Genomic DNA, 20,259 nt, shown 5'->3' with positions numbered 1-20,259 from the left:
TATCCATGTCTTCTGTACAGAAGAACCCCCCCCGAGGGAGTCGTGAGACACCAAGAGGGTCGTCACAAGAAAAAAACAATACAAATACTGTACAATTTAAAATGATTCAAAATTGAATATTTTACCTATTAATGTAAAAATACATACAAGTTTGAACATGACAGCAACAATGTAGCTGTCTGCTGCTATTTACACACAAATATAAACACATCTGTGTGTTTATTCAATTTTGTATGTGAACTCATTGCTAAAGTTCATACTGTACATGGAAGTAACTTGTATTCTGCTCCTAGCCTTTCTTACAATAAATAACTACATAAAATACAATTTTCAGGGTAGTTTTCCCCTAAAGTGCCACATTTTGCATGTAAATGTAGTCAGTTCATATTACAGACAGGCTATATTTTTTTGAGGAGATGTGCAGATTTTAAGATAAAAAGTATGCCTGGAGCCTGTCTGCAGGATAGGGTTTGTGGGGAAGATTTAATGGAACTTACTAATGGAACAAAGTCTCTCCAGAGAGTCCTAGTTGTTCCTTAGATGTGTCTTGTTAGATTTGTGTCCACTCATAAACTGTCTTGGGTCCTCTTAATGCATGCAGGTGAAAGTAAGGTAGCGTGAGAGGTGAAAAGGACAAAGTTCTGTGCTCCAGGAGTAAGGGTGAAAAGTTGGCCTTGAGAGCGACTCATCAAACTTTTGTGTACTTGTGTGTCAAAGTAGTTTGTTTGTGCATACACCCATTCAAACAACCTAATGACAATGCGTGGCATTGAAAGCCTGCAGCCACATTGCTGCTAGAGCAGCATCCTGAATCATCCTGCTTTCTACATGGAGAGCACAGTTAGAGGACAAAGCCACACAAACACACACATACACACGCTGTACAAACACCGTCACAGGAACTTGTGCTAAAAGTGTAGAGGACAGATGCACACTCAGCTGGGGAGAGTAGAGAGAAGCTAAAAGCATTGAAGGGCACACCTAACACTACAGTCAGAGAGAAAGTGTGAGAGATAAACAAGAAAGAAGGTACACTAATGGCCAAAAAAATCACAGAACAAAATTCAAACAGAGTAAAAACATTTATTTTAACCTTGAAGCTTTGCTACTGAAGTTTTATTTGAAGCCAATCATGCTGGCAAAAAATGAAGACAACAAAAAAAAAGCCCAGACCAAAGCAGGGTCAACGTCGGATCATCGTCAATGCTTTACTTGCTAAGGAAAGTAATCCAAAGTGATGTGTTATTGCTTTGGGTTTATTCAGAAATTAAAGCAAGAAAGGGGGGAAACAATTGTAGAAGGGGGGACCTGATTTGAAATGACCTTGGATGAGGTCAGGGCAGGTATTTGGTGGTGGGTGGACCTTTGTGCTTGGAATGCGCATCAGTAAGAATCAGTTGGGTTTTTTTAGCACTGGTATACCTCACTGGTTAGTTTCAAAGGTACAGATAGGCTCATGGAGAAATGGTTATCCTTTCTGTATTTTATGTTAACATTATTTCTTATTTTGGCCAGGGGGCAGTATCAGGGGGTAGGGGGAGGTGCCATCTCATATACTACATCAACTATTTGGGCTGTGTATACCAGTGTTGGGCAAGCTACTGAATATTAGTAACTACTTACAGTTAAAAGTTAAGAGTTACAAACGGAGTCACTGCTTTATACAAGTAACTCCCAGGGTGCTGCCGTTGCCTGCCTATTGTCGGCTGTTTCACATAAAGTAATGAGTAACGTGTGCTTTTGAATGTCATGGACTTGACAGGGACTCAACTTAAATCAGGTGAAAGTCAGACAACTTCTCAAGGGTTACAATCTTTCATTCATCAATCTCATCCACAGTGACTCACACTGCTTTTGCTGAGAGAGTCACGTCTTATTTCATAGCTATAGAAACATTTCCTGTTGGGACTGATAAATCCTAACAAACACAGAAAAAACAGTAGGAAGTGCTGAATGTGTCGGTCTACTCTGATCGCCCATATATTGTATGAAAGCACAAACAGATTGTTTATTTTGAGAAACCCTAACAGACCACTCAGTAAGCCACTTTCTCGGTCAACACCATCCAAGGATCAAAAATAAGTCGTTCAGAGACGTGTATTTAAAGAAGACAATAGAATTTGCCAGAGGAAAAAGAAAAAGTTGTAATTTCTTAAAGCTCAGCCAAAATTCATATCCTGGCGCTGCTTCTAAGACAAACCATATGTAAAGGAGATGTGTCCTTCAGTCTGATTAGGTCAAACAAAAAAAACTTGCCCAGGGTAGTCGTTGATCAGAATAGAGACGCACATACAGAAGCTCCTGTCCTGCTGAAATAAAATGGCCGCACAAGCGTAATTTACAAATTTAACTAGAAAGCAGATAAATACACAACGGTATATTAAATCATTCAATAATTTGTAGAAATGTAGGGACTCTATTCATTCTAGGAAACGTTTCAGCCCTAAGTTCACAGAGCCAAACCATGGCAACATTACTGGGTACATTGTCTGCAGCCAGGGACTACACAGTCTGTTCTCTTCTTATCACAGCTACATGAAGTACATATTGACTGTGTGGCCTTCATGCCCATTGTACACACACTTTTTATTTTGCTCATCTCACCTATAGATGCTTTCAAAGACATCGATTATTTCCTCTGTAGTCTGCCCTTTTCACTCTTTGTTTATAAGTCTTGTTCTTGCTTTCACCTTTTCTGACTAAATGTTTTTGCTCATAAACGCTCTCATTCACACTCTGTGAAAAGGGACAGGCGAGGGGGAGGGCTCATGGATTTCTCTGAGGGGCAGTGAGGTTTTTGGTGGGTTGAGGATGATGTAATCTGGTTTGGGTGAGTAGTTGTCCTGTTATATGAGCCCAGGCACACTGTTCTCTGTTGCTAGCAGCTTAGATTTAGGAAGTAGAGCTTCCCTCACTGTTGCACAAACAGTATCCTAAATTAACAAACTGCAGACAGTCACAGCAAGAATAATAGTGAGTTAAAGCCAGGGAAATAAACCAAACACTGCAGTCTTTACTTGTGAGTACACTTCCACTGACAAGTGAACCTGATTAAGCACATTGTTCGCACAGTTGCACTTTTGAGTGAATAAATACTGTATGAATTTATAAAGAACACTGACACAAGCCTCCCAGTATGTGATGATTTACTGTCGCTACAGGAGTCCTGCTGTCGCAGCACCTGGAACAGCACTCTTGTAAATACTGTGCAGAAGCAGTTCTACTTTATTGATGCACTTCCGTTGACTGCACACATTATGTGGGTCCTAATCTTCATCTCCTAAAACTTCAAGCGTCACCATAACATTTTTAACCAGGGTTTTTCATGCATAAAAAATGACGAGGCGAACGCCTTCACCATATTTTGTATTGCCCTGGGTCCGAGTCAAAGTTTAACAAATGTTTTCATGAAAATCACCGTTTCCAATGACAGGACTTTGTGAATTTGTCTTTACTAAGTAGAATTACTCCATTATGTTGCTGTGGTGGTGGAGCTGTAATCAGTCTATTCCAAAATGGCTAAAGAGGATGGACTAGAAGAGGTGGAAGAAGAAGAAAAAACAAAAACTTTTTCACCTCAGTGTCTTCACTATGCGGTGAAAATGTCACAGTAACCATGTGATGTTAACACATTCAATTAATTATTTATGAGATGAAACCTGATAAAGTGGCACTCTCATTGTTGCTGGAACCGAACAAAACAAAAATGTTATAAAAACTGTGAATTATCTTCATAACTGAGTTACTCTGCCCTGCTCTGCACGAAATGCATGCTGTGTCAAACATGTCAAGCCGAACAGATCAGATCGACCAGCACAGGAAGTTAGACAAAGAAACGAAAAGATAATCTATTCCATTTCAAAATTGAAAAACACGAACAGACTGCTAATCTGTCCCATCAATATAAAGGTCAGAAGAGGCACAAATTACCAGCAAATCAACATCAGTAATGCAGAGTAACCTGTTGTTTGTACATATGTGGTTCCCTGTGATTCCTCAAGCTACGAACATGCCTTAAAATATAACTGATCTCAGGTTCAAGTACTTTATCAAAAAGTGTCCAAGAAAAATATCCACAGCCCTGAATAAAGCTCACTCTCAATTCATGCATAGTGTAATCCACAGTGAACAACGTAGACACATGCTCACCAAAGAACCAACATCATTGATTTGTGTACAAGTACACATTCTGGCACTCACACACACGCGCACAGGTCTGATAGTCACACATTCCCAATTCTATGTGGCATGGTAGGGAGGATCAATGTGTCAACACAACAAAGCCAGGGTGGTGGCCTCCTCGCGGCATGACAAGGTGGGAGATATTGAGTGCCTGGCCTGTGATCCCAGTGGTGGAGACAGCCCCTCGGGCGAGAAAAGAAAAAAAGGAAACAAGGAGATAGTGAGACAAGAGAAGTAAAAAATGATGGCAAGAAGTGTAGAGAGGGAGAGTAATGATGGAAAAAGAATGAGACAGGGTAGACAAAGGTCTCAGAGGCATAGTGTAAGAGGCAGGAAGGAAGGAGAGACAGAGGGAAAGGTAGACAAACACTGTACCAAAGGAAACTGTGTGTGTGTGTGTGTGTGTGTGTGTGTCTGTGCGTGTGTGTGCTTGCTGAAGCTGAGAGGAAAAGAGAGCTTGTGTGTGTGTAATGCACATGTGTGTATTCCAACTGAATGTGCACGCCTGAAGCGAAGTTGTGTTGTGTTCCTAGACATCATATTGTTTTTGTGTGTGCATGTGTGTGTTTGTTTCCACTCTCGTTGTTCCTTCAGGTGTCAACTCAATTTCATTCCAAGTTGATGGCTGTGGTAATGACAATGAACAATATATTTTGATCAAATGGTTGAGGCTTAGAGGAAGAGGATGATGACAGATGACGCTATGAAGAGAAAAAGATGGAGTGACAGAGCAAGTAGCAGAGTGTACATCCCTGCAGATATTACTCTTAACAGATTTTGAAGAAACAATATGCTGTATGGTTATCATAAGATTCATTTATAGGTATTTAATTCTTCGAACAGTGCTTCAAACTTACATCCATTCAAGCACTTCTCTGGTGTTTTCCCATGCCTTGCTGGTGCATGTTATCGACAGCGTTCACAAGTGGATGAGCACTGAAAGGAGTTGGTCGATGCATGACAGAGAACCATGATAAAGCATATGTTATAGAATTTGTACATAAAGAGGTTTTTGGTTTGATTCTACTTGTTCATGCAAGAGCATGTGTTGTCAGTGCTGACGCCGGTAAATGAAGGCAGCAGATTTTGATTTACATACTGATAGGTACTGAATAGGGCCTATTAATATGTAAAATAACTATATAATGTACATGTTGCTGACTAAGTGTCTCACAAACTCTTTAATTTTCCTTTTCTTCATGACTGGGAGTGTTTCCAATCATAAGATGAGTGGATCACTGTCATGTGCATGTGCCCTGCATTGCCGCGGCAGCAGGAATACATAACCGTGTTGTATTTGAATATCTATGCTTGCAACTGATGGCTACAGGGGCTCACTCCCCACAACAATGCTGCAATGCGGAGGATTCCCCAGAAATCCCTCCACTCTGTAGTGAGCACAGAGACATTAAAGATGCTCTCTGTCAAACATCTTTTGTCTTTGGTGTTCACATGAAGCCTTTGTCTATGTTCTGTGAGCATAGAAATATGGACTTTCAGGTGCGCACAAAAGGGTTGTGTTTGTCTGAATGAATCATTCTATCGTCAGTCTTCAATCTGCATGACCTTGCTCTCATGAAAAGGTGTTTTTAAGTAAAGAAGTATTCACAATGAATATAAATAGAGGTGACTTCTACTGGAACATAACAAAACACCAACTGACTATTAAAATATGCATACATGTGTGCAACCTCCTGCAGAGTATGGATGTTTGTGCATGTGTGTTTGTTCTGTACATCTGCAGCAATGTTTATGTTCATGTTCCGATTTGTGTGTGTATGCTACAGTTTTGTTGCACAGTTTTGTTTTGTGTACAGTGTATGCTGTGTTTTGTATGCATACACACTGTTTGCATGTTTGCACTGCTGAGAGTAAATACGTTTTTGTGTACACGTGTCTGTGTGTGTTTATTGAATGCGGCTGGCTTCAGATCCTGAAGTCCCAGCTCTGGGAAAAGAGAGAGAGAGGAAGTCAGGGAGGCAAAGGATAAAAAATGAACGGGTCCAATTCTCTGAAGCTGATGACTGTGTGTTTGTCGGAGTGAATTTATTTATCACAGATGCCAGGGAAATTAGCATTGAAATGATTCTGGTGACAGACTCGGCCTGGATATCTCCGATGGCAGACATCCAAAATGTTTATGTTTACACAACTCGAGGGGAGAGCAGAAAGGGACGGTGGCATGAGAAAGAGCGAGGGAGGGATAGAGTGAAGAGAGAGAGACTGTGAGTCCATGCAGTTGTGAGAGATAATAAGGGAGGTAAGATTAGGTAGAGTAAAAAGCCAGGGCAAGAAAATTGGAGGAAAAGCTGAAGAGATAAAATATGTAAGAAGACAGAGAAAAAGAGCAAGACTCCAGAGGACGAGTTTCGTCGTAGAAATAGTTGAATTGTGAGTCACGCTTGATAAGGACCTTAGCTGAAAAAGAGTGTGCTCCTCCTACACAGAGGGAGTTAGAAAAGAGGAGCATACAACAAAGAAAAACAGGGAAAGATACTTCTCTATATATTGGGGAGATACTGCCCATACTGTAAAAAAAATGATGCTGGGAGAGCAAAAAAATGAAAGGGGGATTTGGAAAAAAAAAAGAGTGGAAAAAGTTTGGAGAAGAGAATGAAAGAAGGGAGGTCACTGCAGAGAAAGACATCAAGATGAAAGCTACTAAGAAGAAGTGACGGAGCGGAGAGAGAAAGCTAGAGAAAAGGGCACAAAGGAAGAGGAGAATTAGCCAGAAAAAGTGTGAAAATGGAGTGCAGCAACAATGCAGTTGGACACACAGCCAGGTAAAGAGAAAATATTCACCTTATTCTTATGTGGATAATATTTTAATCCCACCTATCAGGCCATTTATTATTACCAGCATGTCATAGTAAGGCTGTCTGCTGAACTGCTGAACTGCTGGCTAAAGAAGAATTGACTAAGAGACTTAGGGGAGAAATGTCAAATAATAACAGCATCAGAGGAAGAAATGGATGATAACATGAAGACAAGGGATGAGAAATGGGAGGGGACGTGTGCAAATTACATCTAGAAAATGCAGAGAGTAACACAGAGTTGCCATGGTAATAGATACACTAGTGGATAAGTGTGACGGTGTGCAAAAAGATGTATCTTAATTCCCCAAAAACTCAAATGAATTCTCTTACTATTTTTTTTTATATATTTTGAGGGTCCATCATCATGAGCCACACCTATGAACCACTTGTCATGATTTTGTCTGTGCATGCTGCTGTCTCATCGAGGCAATCTTATTGCTAAATGGAATGTGAGCTTTCATGGAAAATGAATCAAGTTTCTCTTAAGAGTCATAAATCTTTGGTTAGAATCCATTTATCAGAAGTGGAATACCATTCTGCAGATATTACTCTCATAGAAATGAATTTCTTATGATATCTTAGTGTGACTAACGAGGGAAAGATTGCAAAGCATTATTTATTATAGAATCATACTGTAAGCAAATCCATTGTGAACCAATGAAAACTTAAATCATCAAAAAAGCTTCAAATTAACCACTTAGCCTCCTCCTTTATAATGATTATTCAAGGATTTAAAAGCTTTAGCTAATGTTGTTTTGGGCCAGTCAATCATGCAAGTAATTGCTCTCTGTATACCATTATCATCTGAATGCGCACTAATGATATAATCAGTGAACATTTGCTGCAGAATTACACCAAATACAGAATAAAAAATGAAGGAAAGACCAAAAAAATGAATGCATGCTCAATATCAAATTAAGTGTGCCTTTCAAATAAGCAACCTTTGGCTTAGGTGGAGTTTTAATTAGATGAATCAGAAGGAGCAAAGTAAACAATCCTGGTGTATAATATTGTAATGCTGGGATGAGACGACATTAATCCCTTACAGGCTCACAGACGTATAAATTATCCTTTTGTTTACTTCTCTATTTGCAATTAAGCAGTCTATTTAAAGGGAAAAAAGTCCATCTTTTTATGCAAAAACACATGCATTAATAAAGTTGAACAATAAATAAACAACTCCAGGCACATCATTGAACATGTGCCTTGACTACCACATTTCTCTTTTCTTACTTGGTGTAGGATTCTGTGGATGCTGATATCAAAGACAGGAGTTGCATAAGCAAAGTGTGAGTTTAACTCTATGACCGCTTTTTCTGTTTGTTATCAAGAGTTTCATTATGGTAATTAACCGCTCTATTATGAGCTACGGCTGAATGCATAGTGTCTCTCTCCCTCTCTCACTGCAGTGATTGCTGTGATGTTCAATGTTGGGAAGAGTAGAGGATATTTCTGGGTCACCAGCTGCCTACGTTTTCTGCAAACACAGCACTGCTAGACCTCACCAGCTGTTTTCTCTTACCATCTCTTCCCCTTCGAAACCTCCTCTCGTTTGCTCTTCTTTCTTCATCTTTCTCGATACATGTTTCTTTACGCTGTTTCCAGATGCTTGCCTGCAGCTAGAGGAAAATTAACTGCCTCCTCTCTCTTACTACGGCCCTGCTCCTGTGTGTAATTGTGTTTGCATATTAAAAGAGAAGAGATAAGTGGGACTTAGGCAAGTCTGAAGCATCAGGACATATTGATCATTAGTGAGGGGGTTATACGGAGAAGGACAAACAGAGGGGACAGCGCTAGTACAAATGTTTCCTTTGATTTTGGCTGTGCTGTCCTCAGAAGGGAGAGTTGATCGTACAGAGAAGATGCGATTATTCTCTAACCGATAATTTATTTAAATGCTACTTTATAACCCTGCAAATGAGGAAGAGGACAAAGGGAGGTCAGGGAAAAGAAGAGACAGCAAGAATGTAAGTTGAGGTGGGTAAAAAGGGATTGAACAACGGAAACCGCAGGGTAACTCACAATATTCAATACATGGTCCACAAGAGCAGGATGTCATGCACTAACTTATTTGAATTTATGCTGAATAAAGATATACGTAAGAAACCAGCCTTTCATTACTCTTGCACAGTCATATTAGTTCAAAACATAAACCAAATAAATAATCCATGTAGTACTGTTTGTTTTTTCGTTTGCGTTCCTATATTGACAATTACATCCAAAATGAAATGCAAAAGCACAGTGTGTTTGTTTTCTCCTGGGCCATAGCTGTGTTTCAATTTTATCACCTAACACACCTGTGTATGCCTTTCTCCAGGAAGGACATCCAAATGTAATAAAAATGCAACTTAATCTTCAAAGACTCGTGCAGATTTGAGTGCTGTAGTAGGAGTTGACATTGTAGAGTAATTACAATTTAAATTTGTGTCCCGTCTCACAACTAATGAACGTGCTTTGGCAGATCTGGCAGTTCTGCTCTCCAAATATAATCTTGATCAATATGTTCTGAGCTCCCGCCTAATCTTTTCGTAGTCGGCACATACTGTATTATTCAATCTTTGTGATTTGGAGATCAAACGAAGTCAAGCAGGGGATTTATGCGGGTCACGTGCACTCACACATACATGAGAAGTTAGACCTCTACCAAATCCTCTCATGGACTCAGACACTTCAACGACACATACAGCACATACACATGACGTAAACTTGAGCTGTTTTCTTGCTGAACACGGACACATCGGTACGCACATGGAGAGAAGACACAATAACACTCAAAAGCAACACGGGGGGGGGGCAAAAACAAGAGATCAATCACTTCAATCAGAGATTACCATATCACACACGTGCTTTGAACCAAGGCTGGTATAGAAAATGTTAAGCACTCTGGTGGCAGTTTGCCCTTGAACACACTTCAGACCGTTCCACAGTTCAGTGAGTCTACTGGGAACAGTTACAGTGAAGTTACAGCTAGAGCACCTGAACCAACACACGCATCAGCTCTTCTCTACAGAAAAGAACTTTGGTCTTTAATGAATCAATATCTTCTGAACCTCTACAACATCAAGGCGCTCTGATCCTGTGTGACCCTGAATATAGATATATTCTCAATAATGCTTGCACTTTGTGAACCATATTTTCAGTTGGGCTTGCAAAGCCTGTACATTGTGACAATCGGTTTCTGTTTCTATTACAGCTTTCTGAGAATGTTTCAATTTACTGAAAATTCTGTGAACTAAAAGGTGGAATTTATTTTACTGCACTCTGAGTGCAGGTTTAAAATTTCCTTTTTAACCATCCAGCTGCACGGCCAATTTGAAGAAACTCTAATAAATTCTGAAAAGGGGGAAGTTTTCTAAGGTGCATACTGTTGAATTGTACTTCTAAGAAGCACAGCATGTCTTTGACCATAACCTAATCATAACTATGAAGTACTGCAGCAAAATCGTAATGAAAAAGATAATGTCAACCATGACTTTGCAAATAAATTAAGTCTTCAATGGGATAAACCAGGACCTTCTAGTTCTATCACATTTGTAATTCAAAAATAAATGAGACAGCAAAAAGGCTAGTAAGAATCAATGCATGTGATAACAGTGTGATGTGACGAGGAAACCAAACAAACACAGAGATGAAGAATAGGCTCTAACATGAAAGGGGTCTGTTCTAACAGGAGGGATGAGGGAAGGTTGGATTTAGGGAGAGACATGGAGGATGAACTGTCAAAACGAAATAAGCTCTGTCACCATGAAATCCACACTTTCACCAGCTCACTTTACCGCTTAATCAAAGTCTAGCCTGAGTGATTACATGGCCCTTTTTTCATAAAAGTGCCACTATTTAAAAAAAAAAAAACCCTAATGCTGCGCTCTAGGAATCATTTCTAATTTATTCTCACCAGTGCTGATCTGCCAACCAAAGCTATTATAGGAAAGTCAGGATGATGTGCTGTCAGAAACCAGAGAAATAGATGTCATCCGCAGCAATAAGCCTGTAATAACTAACGTCAAATTATTTTCAGGACCAAAGTAACTTTTCCCTCATCTCCCCGTTTGGCCCCTGGCGCCTCATTGCAGCTTGTAAAATGCTTATTATCATAATTGCATAACTACACATATAGCGTTTGAGATGTTTAAATGAGGCAATATATGCCTCATCTCATCATTAACATACAAGGCGATTACTGAGCTCCAGTCGTGCACAAAAATCATCCCTTGAAGTGGACATATTTCTGTAACAGTGGTGACTAATACATCTGAATACATGTGCTTCTGCAGCGTGTCTAGTCTGTATGAGCAGGTAATTACATTACATCAGAGTTTGCTTGGCATTTACATTTTCCTCAGGAAGACGATACAGGTGTGTTTGAGGGGAAGGGAGCGAGAATTAGTGAAAGAGGACAAACGAGAGAGGAGAGTGGGAAAGAGTGTTTAGGGGTGCTCACTTTAGTTAAAGTGACATTTTGGTGAGATGTGCACTTTTCAAACCCCTGTGGGGGAATAGAGGGCATGCCCAGCCATGCCAGCCATCTCTACACAGTTACACTGTATCCTGACACTAAGCACAGCAGGCGGGCCAGGCCATGCGCCCAAACACATTATACTCTTCCCTATCTAACGCTTAAAAAAAAAAAAAAAACATGATTATAATCTCATACCTGACATAAGTACAATATCCTAAAATGAAAACATGCTGACACCTTCATCTGCTGCACTGTGAAATTACACTAATGTATCCCTTCATGCCCTTAGGTAGTACATGTGGGTACTCAAAGTATAAACTCAACTTGTTTCACATTGGCACTATGGTAGCTCCAATACCAATATCACTATGATTAAATAAACAAAGAAAACAACAACAACTGGGATGTCTGATATAACCTTAAGTGGTCACAGAACTGACTGTTGCACATGCATAGTCTCAGTCTGTTTCCCCGCATGTTAAAATGTAGACGTACAGGAGACAGGAGTGTAGCTACATAAGTGCACAAAGTCAAATTAGTACCAGGCAGCCTGAGACAGTGAGCTTTCCTTCCATCAGAAGTTACTATTACTGGGCTGATAATGTAGATAATTATAACTTTGGAAACTGTTCAAAATAACTGATAAAAAATGTAATCCCAATATATATTGCAGGAAAAAAACGTTTTTCAATAGTGTTCAGACCTAGTAGGCTGCTAATCTCTAATATCTCTAATTAGCATTATCTAATGAAACTTAATGCACAGTTAGTATCTTGTGTTGTGCATATCACCGGCTAGGTTTCAGTCCATTGTCCGGCACGTGAATAAGCACTGGTCTGAGGCTGAGTGACAGTGAATGACTGCAAAGTGATGTGATTAAACAGGACAGTGGTTCTACAGAGGGATTGAGTGAGAATATTGTATATTTTGAACTTTGACACTCCCTTATAGAATCATCTCGTGTGGATTTAGAGGGGCTGAAAGGCTACGAGGTACTTCTATTTCTCACTGATGCACAGCCAGCTGCAGTATTGACTGAAAAACAGAATCACTTGCTGCAGAGACTGCACAAAACACTCATACCAATCAGAGAGTGTGCTATCACAGAGCGCTTCAGAGGGGATGGTACAAGCTGAACCTTTCACACTCACACAGAGGCACTAATGCTAAAATGTCAGCACACTGTTGGAGGAGCAAGCAAAGGACAAACTGCCAGGGAGGGGCTTGGGGGTGCTGAAGTTACTCCTAGGATAGCTAAAGCACCACACTAGCACCCTCAAGAACTTTACATGGTGTAATTATATATTCTTATACATTCACTATACATTTTAGCTTTAATGAAGACATAAAAAAAACAAAGCAAGTGGCTTTAAAAATGAAAAGCCAAAGTAGGTGATTAAATCAGGGCAATGCTGTAGCAAGCAGTAAACCTTCACCTTAATACAATTCTTCTTGGCAAGAGTGCAACTTTTCAAGTATTCACCAGTTTAGCATCAGTGACAAGGGTGTTTTGCAGTTGATCATTTTGAATTCCAAACATACAATAAGGAGTACAAAAACAGCTTTGTCTCAGCAGCCATCAGTGTGCATATTATCAGAGAATAAAGCAACTTTTATGCTACTGCGTATCAGTATTCAAAGCTGATCTAATAAATTAGCCAACGTGACATTAGTGTTTGAAACAGTAGCATTAGTGTCAGTCATTTGGTGCCAATCAAAGAACATTAGCATTTGTGCTGCTAGAGCTGCACTTTCAATGCTTAAACACACAAGGAAGGCATCAGGTGAGCTGTAAAACACGACAAGAAGCAGCAAGGCGGGCTCATCCATCACAGGAATGTGAAATAACAGAAGCCATGGGACCTGGTGTGGAGCCAGACGTACGTGTTGTGCTGTCAAAAACAACTTTTATCTTCCAGTGATAAGAATTGGAGCTAAGATCATTGGAAGGAGGATAATGTACATCGTGAATTGATCTCTAAGATGATGAATGGGGATACCCTCAGACCCACCTTGCTGTGAATTCATGAAAACAAAGGTTTGATATTACACACGTTCAGGCCTTTTATTGGACTCTCTGGCATTGTACTGAGGCAACCTGTCTAGTTTCCTTGGTGATCTGAGAAATGAGCATGTGCATACCCATCAGTGCGAGCCCAATCATACTAATATTGCTCTTGGGTCCCATCAGCTGCTCAATATGGGAAATGTAGGGTTTTCCTCTCTTCAGCAGCTCTGATTAAAAAGGTACAAAAATATGTTTTATGCAAATTGAGGACTTTGCCAACAGGTATTATATTTAGAAGTGCAGATTAACTCTTCAAAACTTCTTCAAAAAGACAGCTTCTATGACAGTAGTTCCAGAGTTCCCCAAGACAGCAGGGCTGTTTTTAATGGCATGCACTGGTGTCACCTGCCAGAACATGTGTCTACTTGTCCAAGATCTACTCTTTTTAAAGGAATACTTTCACATTTTGGGAAGCTAGCTAACTTACTTGTCACAGAATGTTTGGAGGACCACCTCAAGGTCTGAAACGTATTTATGGAGTTCAACGGTTGGCTCTACCGAAATAAAATGTGGCCAACAGCTTCTATAATTCACTTTACTGCAGACCTTATTCTTTTTACTTCTAAATCTGCTATGTCTTGTACTTTTATAAAGATATGGCTATAAAGAAGGTATGCATATTACTATTAAGGTCACAGTTCGTATGTCTTTTTTTGCTACTTTTATACACTACTTGTATTAATCATCATGTCTTCCACAAAGCATAATGGCTATTCTTTTTCATTGCACCACTGTCAACCACATTTTCCTCCCTTTTCTTTCCATCCTCCGTCAGAGTGAACACATGCAGAGTCGTAGTGCATGGCGAATGTAAATCCAATGTTAAAATGTCATCAATGTTTTTGTAATTTATAGCTTTTTTCTTTTGAGTCTGTGCATGTGTTAATTTGCATGTTCATACTGCAATGATGATGAAAAGAGAATTTATCAGCTTGCACTAAATCACTAATTGACAAGTGGCTTTCATTAGCATAAACTTTGAAACAACAACAGTGCAAAGACTGTTGGTTGGCCGGTCTGATCTGAGATGAAAAGGTTAAGCTGTGGTTTCAAATCTGGAGATAAAACCTGATAATTGGCATCACAATTGCACACAGTATGACTTTGGCCATGATGTAAATTCTCCCGGTCCTCCATCTTATTACTTCACAGCTGGCAAGACCAATGTCTAATGACAGCGATGTGGTCAACAAAGAATTGATTAATGTATTTGCAGCAAAGCCCAGAAGCTTCCTCTGTACTGGAAAGCACTGTGGCTGGCAAGTGGAGCTACAGGCACAATGCCCACAGTCTGGTCCAGAGGTTTTTTCTTTGGTGAAGGACAAAATGATTGTTCTGAGATCATTCGTAAATGTGGTGCAGAATATCAAACATGCACGGGTGCAATCTATGATTTCAAACTGTGTATGTGAAAAGGAGCTGTTGATCCATTACACTGATGAGCTTCAATCACAGGCATTCAGAAATCCTATCCTTTTTTTTTTTTTTTTTTTAGATGAAACTTGGAAGAGTTGTTTCCTGGAGTGCTGTTTGCTTTCAGTTTGGCAGAGTGTTTGATATGTGAGCCATTTTGGACAACAGCTTTCCTATGGGATTTGATATCCAGAGAGTTCATCAAAATGCATCAAAATATGTTCGTCCTGCCCAGCTCATTAGGCAGACGACGATTAAGCTAAATTATTTTCTTATTCTGTCCACATAAAGAAACATAGCAAAGCCTTTACGTCCGGTATTCTCACAAACAGTATAACGCTGGTATAGGTATAACGTTTTTTTAAGTCAGCGAAGCCATCTATAAAACGTGCTACTTTTCAAGATATTTTTTGTTTGTTTGTGTTTCTGTGTTTGGTTTTCCCAAAAACTATATCTTGAAAATGCCAGGCTGTTCATCATTAAATAAAAATGTCTTGAATTTTAGAGCCTTGTTTGCTTGCTTAGACAAGAGCCTGAAGCAGCCTTTTCAAATAAGTCTGCACCTATAAAAGCATAATTGATAAGGTTCCTTTGACAAAAATAAAACATGACAACACTGTAATGGATCACCAAGCCAAGGGAAGTTTAAAGTCTCTGTTAGTTAGTTTTAAAGCCACACTGAAATGATAGGAGGAAATGGCTGTCTCAAGGGTTTAAAAACACATCAATCAGCACTCTACAACAAAAGTAGCTCTTTGAGAATGTATGGCATTTCATTAAATGTAATATTTCATAAAAGAGCGCAGCGATACTTATATTTGTAATAAACTGGTGTTTTTTTTCTAATCAGTTGAGAAAGAGTTTTTCTTCATTGACAATATCTCTCTACCAAACTTCAGCAATATGATACAATATGATACTTTTTCAATCATATTAAAGCAGTAAACTCAAACAATGTCACAAGTAACCTAAAATAACACTTCTTTCAAACAATCTTTGGCTTTACCAAGTTAGAATACTTTAACACAAAAGGCAAGAGGGAAAAAATCAAATCCATTCACCCCCAGTGTTAACCGCTGTACAAGGACGTTGCTCGGCTATGACCATCTTCTTAAACTTAATGGAAATAGCTGTATGGTTCAACAAGCACAATCAACTGCAGAGTGCTAACAACCTTGCTGACCAAGAATGTTCAATTTGTGCCTCTTCCCCTTGTTCTTTTCTCCATATACGGGGCAGGAGTGTATGTGTACGCAATTTCACACACACACACACACACACACACACTGGTCTAAGACTCCAGAGACCCAGAGCGCCCTTTCTTTCCCCCTCTTTTTCTAATCCTGGCAATTAGTGAGAAATAATTAATGATAAAAAATGAAAAAGTTGAGGGCAGAGAGCCTTGAAGATAGAGTTCTGCACCGTAAGCATTCAATTCCTTCTCTCAAGGTCCTCAAGGTCCACTGCTCTCTGGCTCTGATCCTCACACGGCTACTGGAGGAGACTTGAACAAAGGCCCCTTTGATATCAGCCTGCCCTCTACACTCGCCTTCCCACTCTCCTCTCCCTTTACGCTTATCTTCCCCCTGTTTTTCTAAGTATTTTTGCATACAACTTTCTTCTTCTATTCTCTTTTCCCCTTCTTGTACGCCCACTATCCTTGTTTTATCCTCCCAAAACCAAGGTTGTGGCCTGCCAACCAAAGGGCCATCTAAAAAAAACGTGCAGCAGACATCTGCTGCTACCCCCCAGAGTAGCTTTGTTTGATTGCCTCCCTGTGAAATTAATAAAATTAGCCATTAACAATCTGGTATAAATAGGGAGTCAGTGGATGTGCAGCTATGAAGGGATGTGTGATGCAACTGAAACTTGATCATGCAGTGCAGCGGTGCAGCGATGGAGAATTGCGTGATGCGGGGGGGAGTGGGGGGTGGGGGGTGGTTGTGACCTTGCAAAGTCACTTCGGGGCTACATGCAAGCATAATGTGGTCTTGTGATCAGAGAGAAACTGCAATGTCATCCTAGGCACAGGAAGAACTGTGACGTGATATCTGTTTAGGCTTTATTTTTTTCATATTTACAACTGTGTAAAAATCTAGATTCCCCAAGGATTTCAATATCCACAAATAATATGTAGTTTAGTGTATGTATGCATGCATGTGTGTAACTACATTCCCTGTGAGCAGACAGACAAACAACTGAAAAGAAGGCAAGAGGGAGGGAGAGAGGGAGAAAAAAAACACTCCTGAGCACTCTTGCCCCCTGGTGGCAGTTTGCGGCAGCACCTCTGACTGACTGTTGGAGGCTGCGACTGAGTTACAGTGGAAGAGGGACCACTGTGTGAACAGTGGTGGAGCTTTCTGCTTATTGCACCACCTCTTCCTCCTGAAGGGGGGCTTTGATCTTTGCATTCATTTAAATTCCAAAGAGGCCAAAAAATACCGAGGGGTGGTAAAGCTCATTCATTCATAAATGCAGCGACTGGGATTTTAGATCTTGAATTACACAGAGAGCAGACATCATTTCATAATGCTCTTCAAGCTAATTGTGTTTCATTTGCAAGACATTTCACATGCTTGATGTCTGTCTGTGAATACTGCCATCACAGAGATGTTTGATTTGCCTGTGGCAAGGATAATTTGGCACAAATCTGAAGCATGCAGATAGACCAGCGCTACAATAAGACTGTTAGATTTCCTCCCTTTGCTTATCCTTGTGGACCCTTTTGTTTGTTTCTTCCAATCCAAACACCTGTATACTTTAAAATCACAGAAATAGAGTGCAGGAAAACTGATGTGTTAATGAAAAAAAAGAGCAGATGCATGAAAGGCTTATGAAAGTGTTAAAGCTGCTTGTAAAGCCTAAAGAAAGGTATTCGATTTAGTTTATCTAAGATATCACTGGCTGCAGTCTTTGCTTTTGGCCAGCAGATGGCATAAGCAGTTAGCACAGTGTGCTGTGGTGCAGCTGTGGTGCAAGCACCCTGAAAGTTGCTTGTCCCCTACATCAGCATCAACAGTTAAGCAATTACACATCACAACCTGCTTGTGGTACAAAGATCAAGTCTGATTCTGATTAGGCAACTTAGATATTAGGAAAACAGCAAAAATCCATGCACAACAAGAGTCATTTCACTCCATCTCCATCAGTCTCTTCTTGGTATTTCAATCCTTGCAACAGCTAACCCTCCCACACACTCACACACACACACTCACTCGCACACACAAATCCCTGTCAAAGTGTTTTCGACCTAGCAGCAAACCAGTTGCTTGTGTGTCTGTGTGTGTGTGTGTGAGAGAGAGAGAGAGAGAGAGAACGGCAGAGAAAGCGAGAGATCATTAATACACATGCTAAGAGCATGGTAAAAACTTGTCTGGGGAATCAATAGAAACATGAGAAGAAGAACGCAGAAGATTAGATATCGACTGAGGCAGTGGGGTGAGGGGAGAAAAAATGCGTGTTGCTAACTGGTGTTGTATCTATCTGGAATAAAATGGCCTTCATGGAGAATATTTTTGCTCTTAACTATAGAGAGCATCATCATGAATATTAGGAGTCTGAGAAGTAGTTAAATAGTCTAACTGCACAATCCAAGACAGAAGATGGATAGAAAGTTGTAAACATGCAATTTAGATGGATTTAAAACAACAGCACAAGACTGTAGCCCAACCCACCACATACATTTTATATATTCAGTACTTTAAAGGGCCACAAACCTACTTCTGCATTTGCTTACTGTTAAGGCACAATTATAAGCCAAGACATTCACTGTGACGAATTGATCATTGGATTGCTTTTGCATTTCCATCTGAATGTCCATCTAGCCTTAATGCATCACAGAAGTCACAGGAACACTCACACATACAGTAGATCATTGAGTCCTCTAGTTGACAGTCATCACATTGAACGTCGCTTTCACGAAACACAATGCCTCGAACTCTCCCAATAGCCGGGAATACACAATTTGACCAGTAGCAACAAAGGAAAGCGGAAAAGGAAATTCACTTAATGATGGAAGTTTCCACAATTTTTCCAAAACATTTTGACAAAATATGCATCATGCAATACTTTGCCAAGTCTTATCACAAGCAGACAAGAAGAGCTATGTAATAAAAACACTAATGTGCCCCATCCAACTTCAGTTTTCAAATCTATTTGGATCTCTTTTGCAACATATAAACATGTGCTTTTTTGGTCTCTTCATGTCGTGAATAGATGGAAAACACAATAGGCTTAATTGTTTTCTGTAAAATAAAACCTACAACAAGATGAGAACTGCAGTATGATTATATGTTCATAAGTCATCAACCAACGAGGTCACATGAACATGTCCATAGCAAATGTTGTCACAATGACATGTAGGCAAGGTCTGGCAGGAATAAGATGTCCTGCAGCCTAATATGACTGCAAACGTTTGCAAAATGTAATAGTGTCAATATGTGTATAGATCATTTACACACGGGAAATGTCTTCATGTTGGGAGGGCAGGTTCTCCATGTCCTCAGCTTCTGCAAAGTGGCTCTGGATGGGTGTTCAGTCGTCTTGTGGAATCCATCCACTTCCCCTCAATGATGGCACATCACCTAAAATTACAAAAATGTAAATAAAACAATTTAGTTGCACAATAGGCTACTGTATATGGGCGAGCATTGCATTGTTAATACGTGACGTAGTTATTTTAAACCAGCAAAGAAATTGTATTTGCGTTTAATTTACTTTAATTTACTACAACACTGCGTCATAACTCCAGTACATTTTAGCAAGCAGTTAGCTGGCGGCTAGCAATTATCAATAAGGCTTTTTTTTACGTTTTGAGCTGCAAAGTAGAAGGTCGTATTTAAATTTTAAACAACATAAAAGCTTGGGCTAGCTTGGCTAACAGTTCTAGTCAGAGTAAGGTAGGCAAACAATAATAATACAAAATATTTGGACCTCCCAAAATGTGGTTTAAATGGTTACCATGCCTGAATAAAAACGAAAACTTACTTCCTTCTGTAATATCCGTTTATAATGTCATGTAGATGCAGAAAGTAAACTAAATAAACTAAATAAACTAAATTAGTAAGAGACTGGAGAGACCGCACACACCCGGAAGCTTCTACACAGCTGTAATGCATTAACAATTAAGCAATTACCACCCTAACACGCACTATCATTATTCACCTTTACACTCACCTTGACTGCCTTAAAGCTATATATATATATATTTCAACAAAGGCTACTGACTTTTTTTTAAATGTAAGTTTTCATTTTCAATATTCTGTTTAAAAAAATGTGAATTAAGGCATGTGTCCCATTGCCTTTAAAGCATGAGAAAAGTA

At 39.7% G+C, this 20,259-nt stretch overlaps 1 long non-coding RNA gene across 1 annotated transcript in view; it reads right to left on the bottom strand.

Moving 5' to 3' along the window:
• Positions 1-20,051, bottom strand: part of LOC136177624 (uncharacterized) — a 169,196-nt gene extending 149,145 nt beyond the window's left edge. The window contains exons 1-2 of the long non-coding RNA XR_010665115.1: positions 19,925-20,051; positions 19,399-19,521 (exon numbers count right to left, since the gene is read on the bottom strand). This is a non-coding gene — a long non-coding RNA (uncharacterized lncRNA). The remainder of the gene's footprint in view (positions 1-19,398; positions 19,522-19,924) is intronic.
• Between the last annotated feature and the right edge of the window lie 208 nt (positions 20,052-20,259).

Source organism: Labrus bergylta, chromosome 23, assembly GCF_963930695.1.
Source record: "Labrus bergylta chromosome 23, fLabBer1.1, whole genome shotgun sequence".
Taxonomy (NCBI): domain Eukaryota; kingdom Metazoa; phylum Chordata; class Actinopteri; order Labriformes; family Labridae; genus Labrus; species Labrus bergylta.
This window is presented reverse-complemented; position numbering and strand designations above follow the sequence as displayed.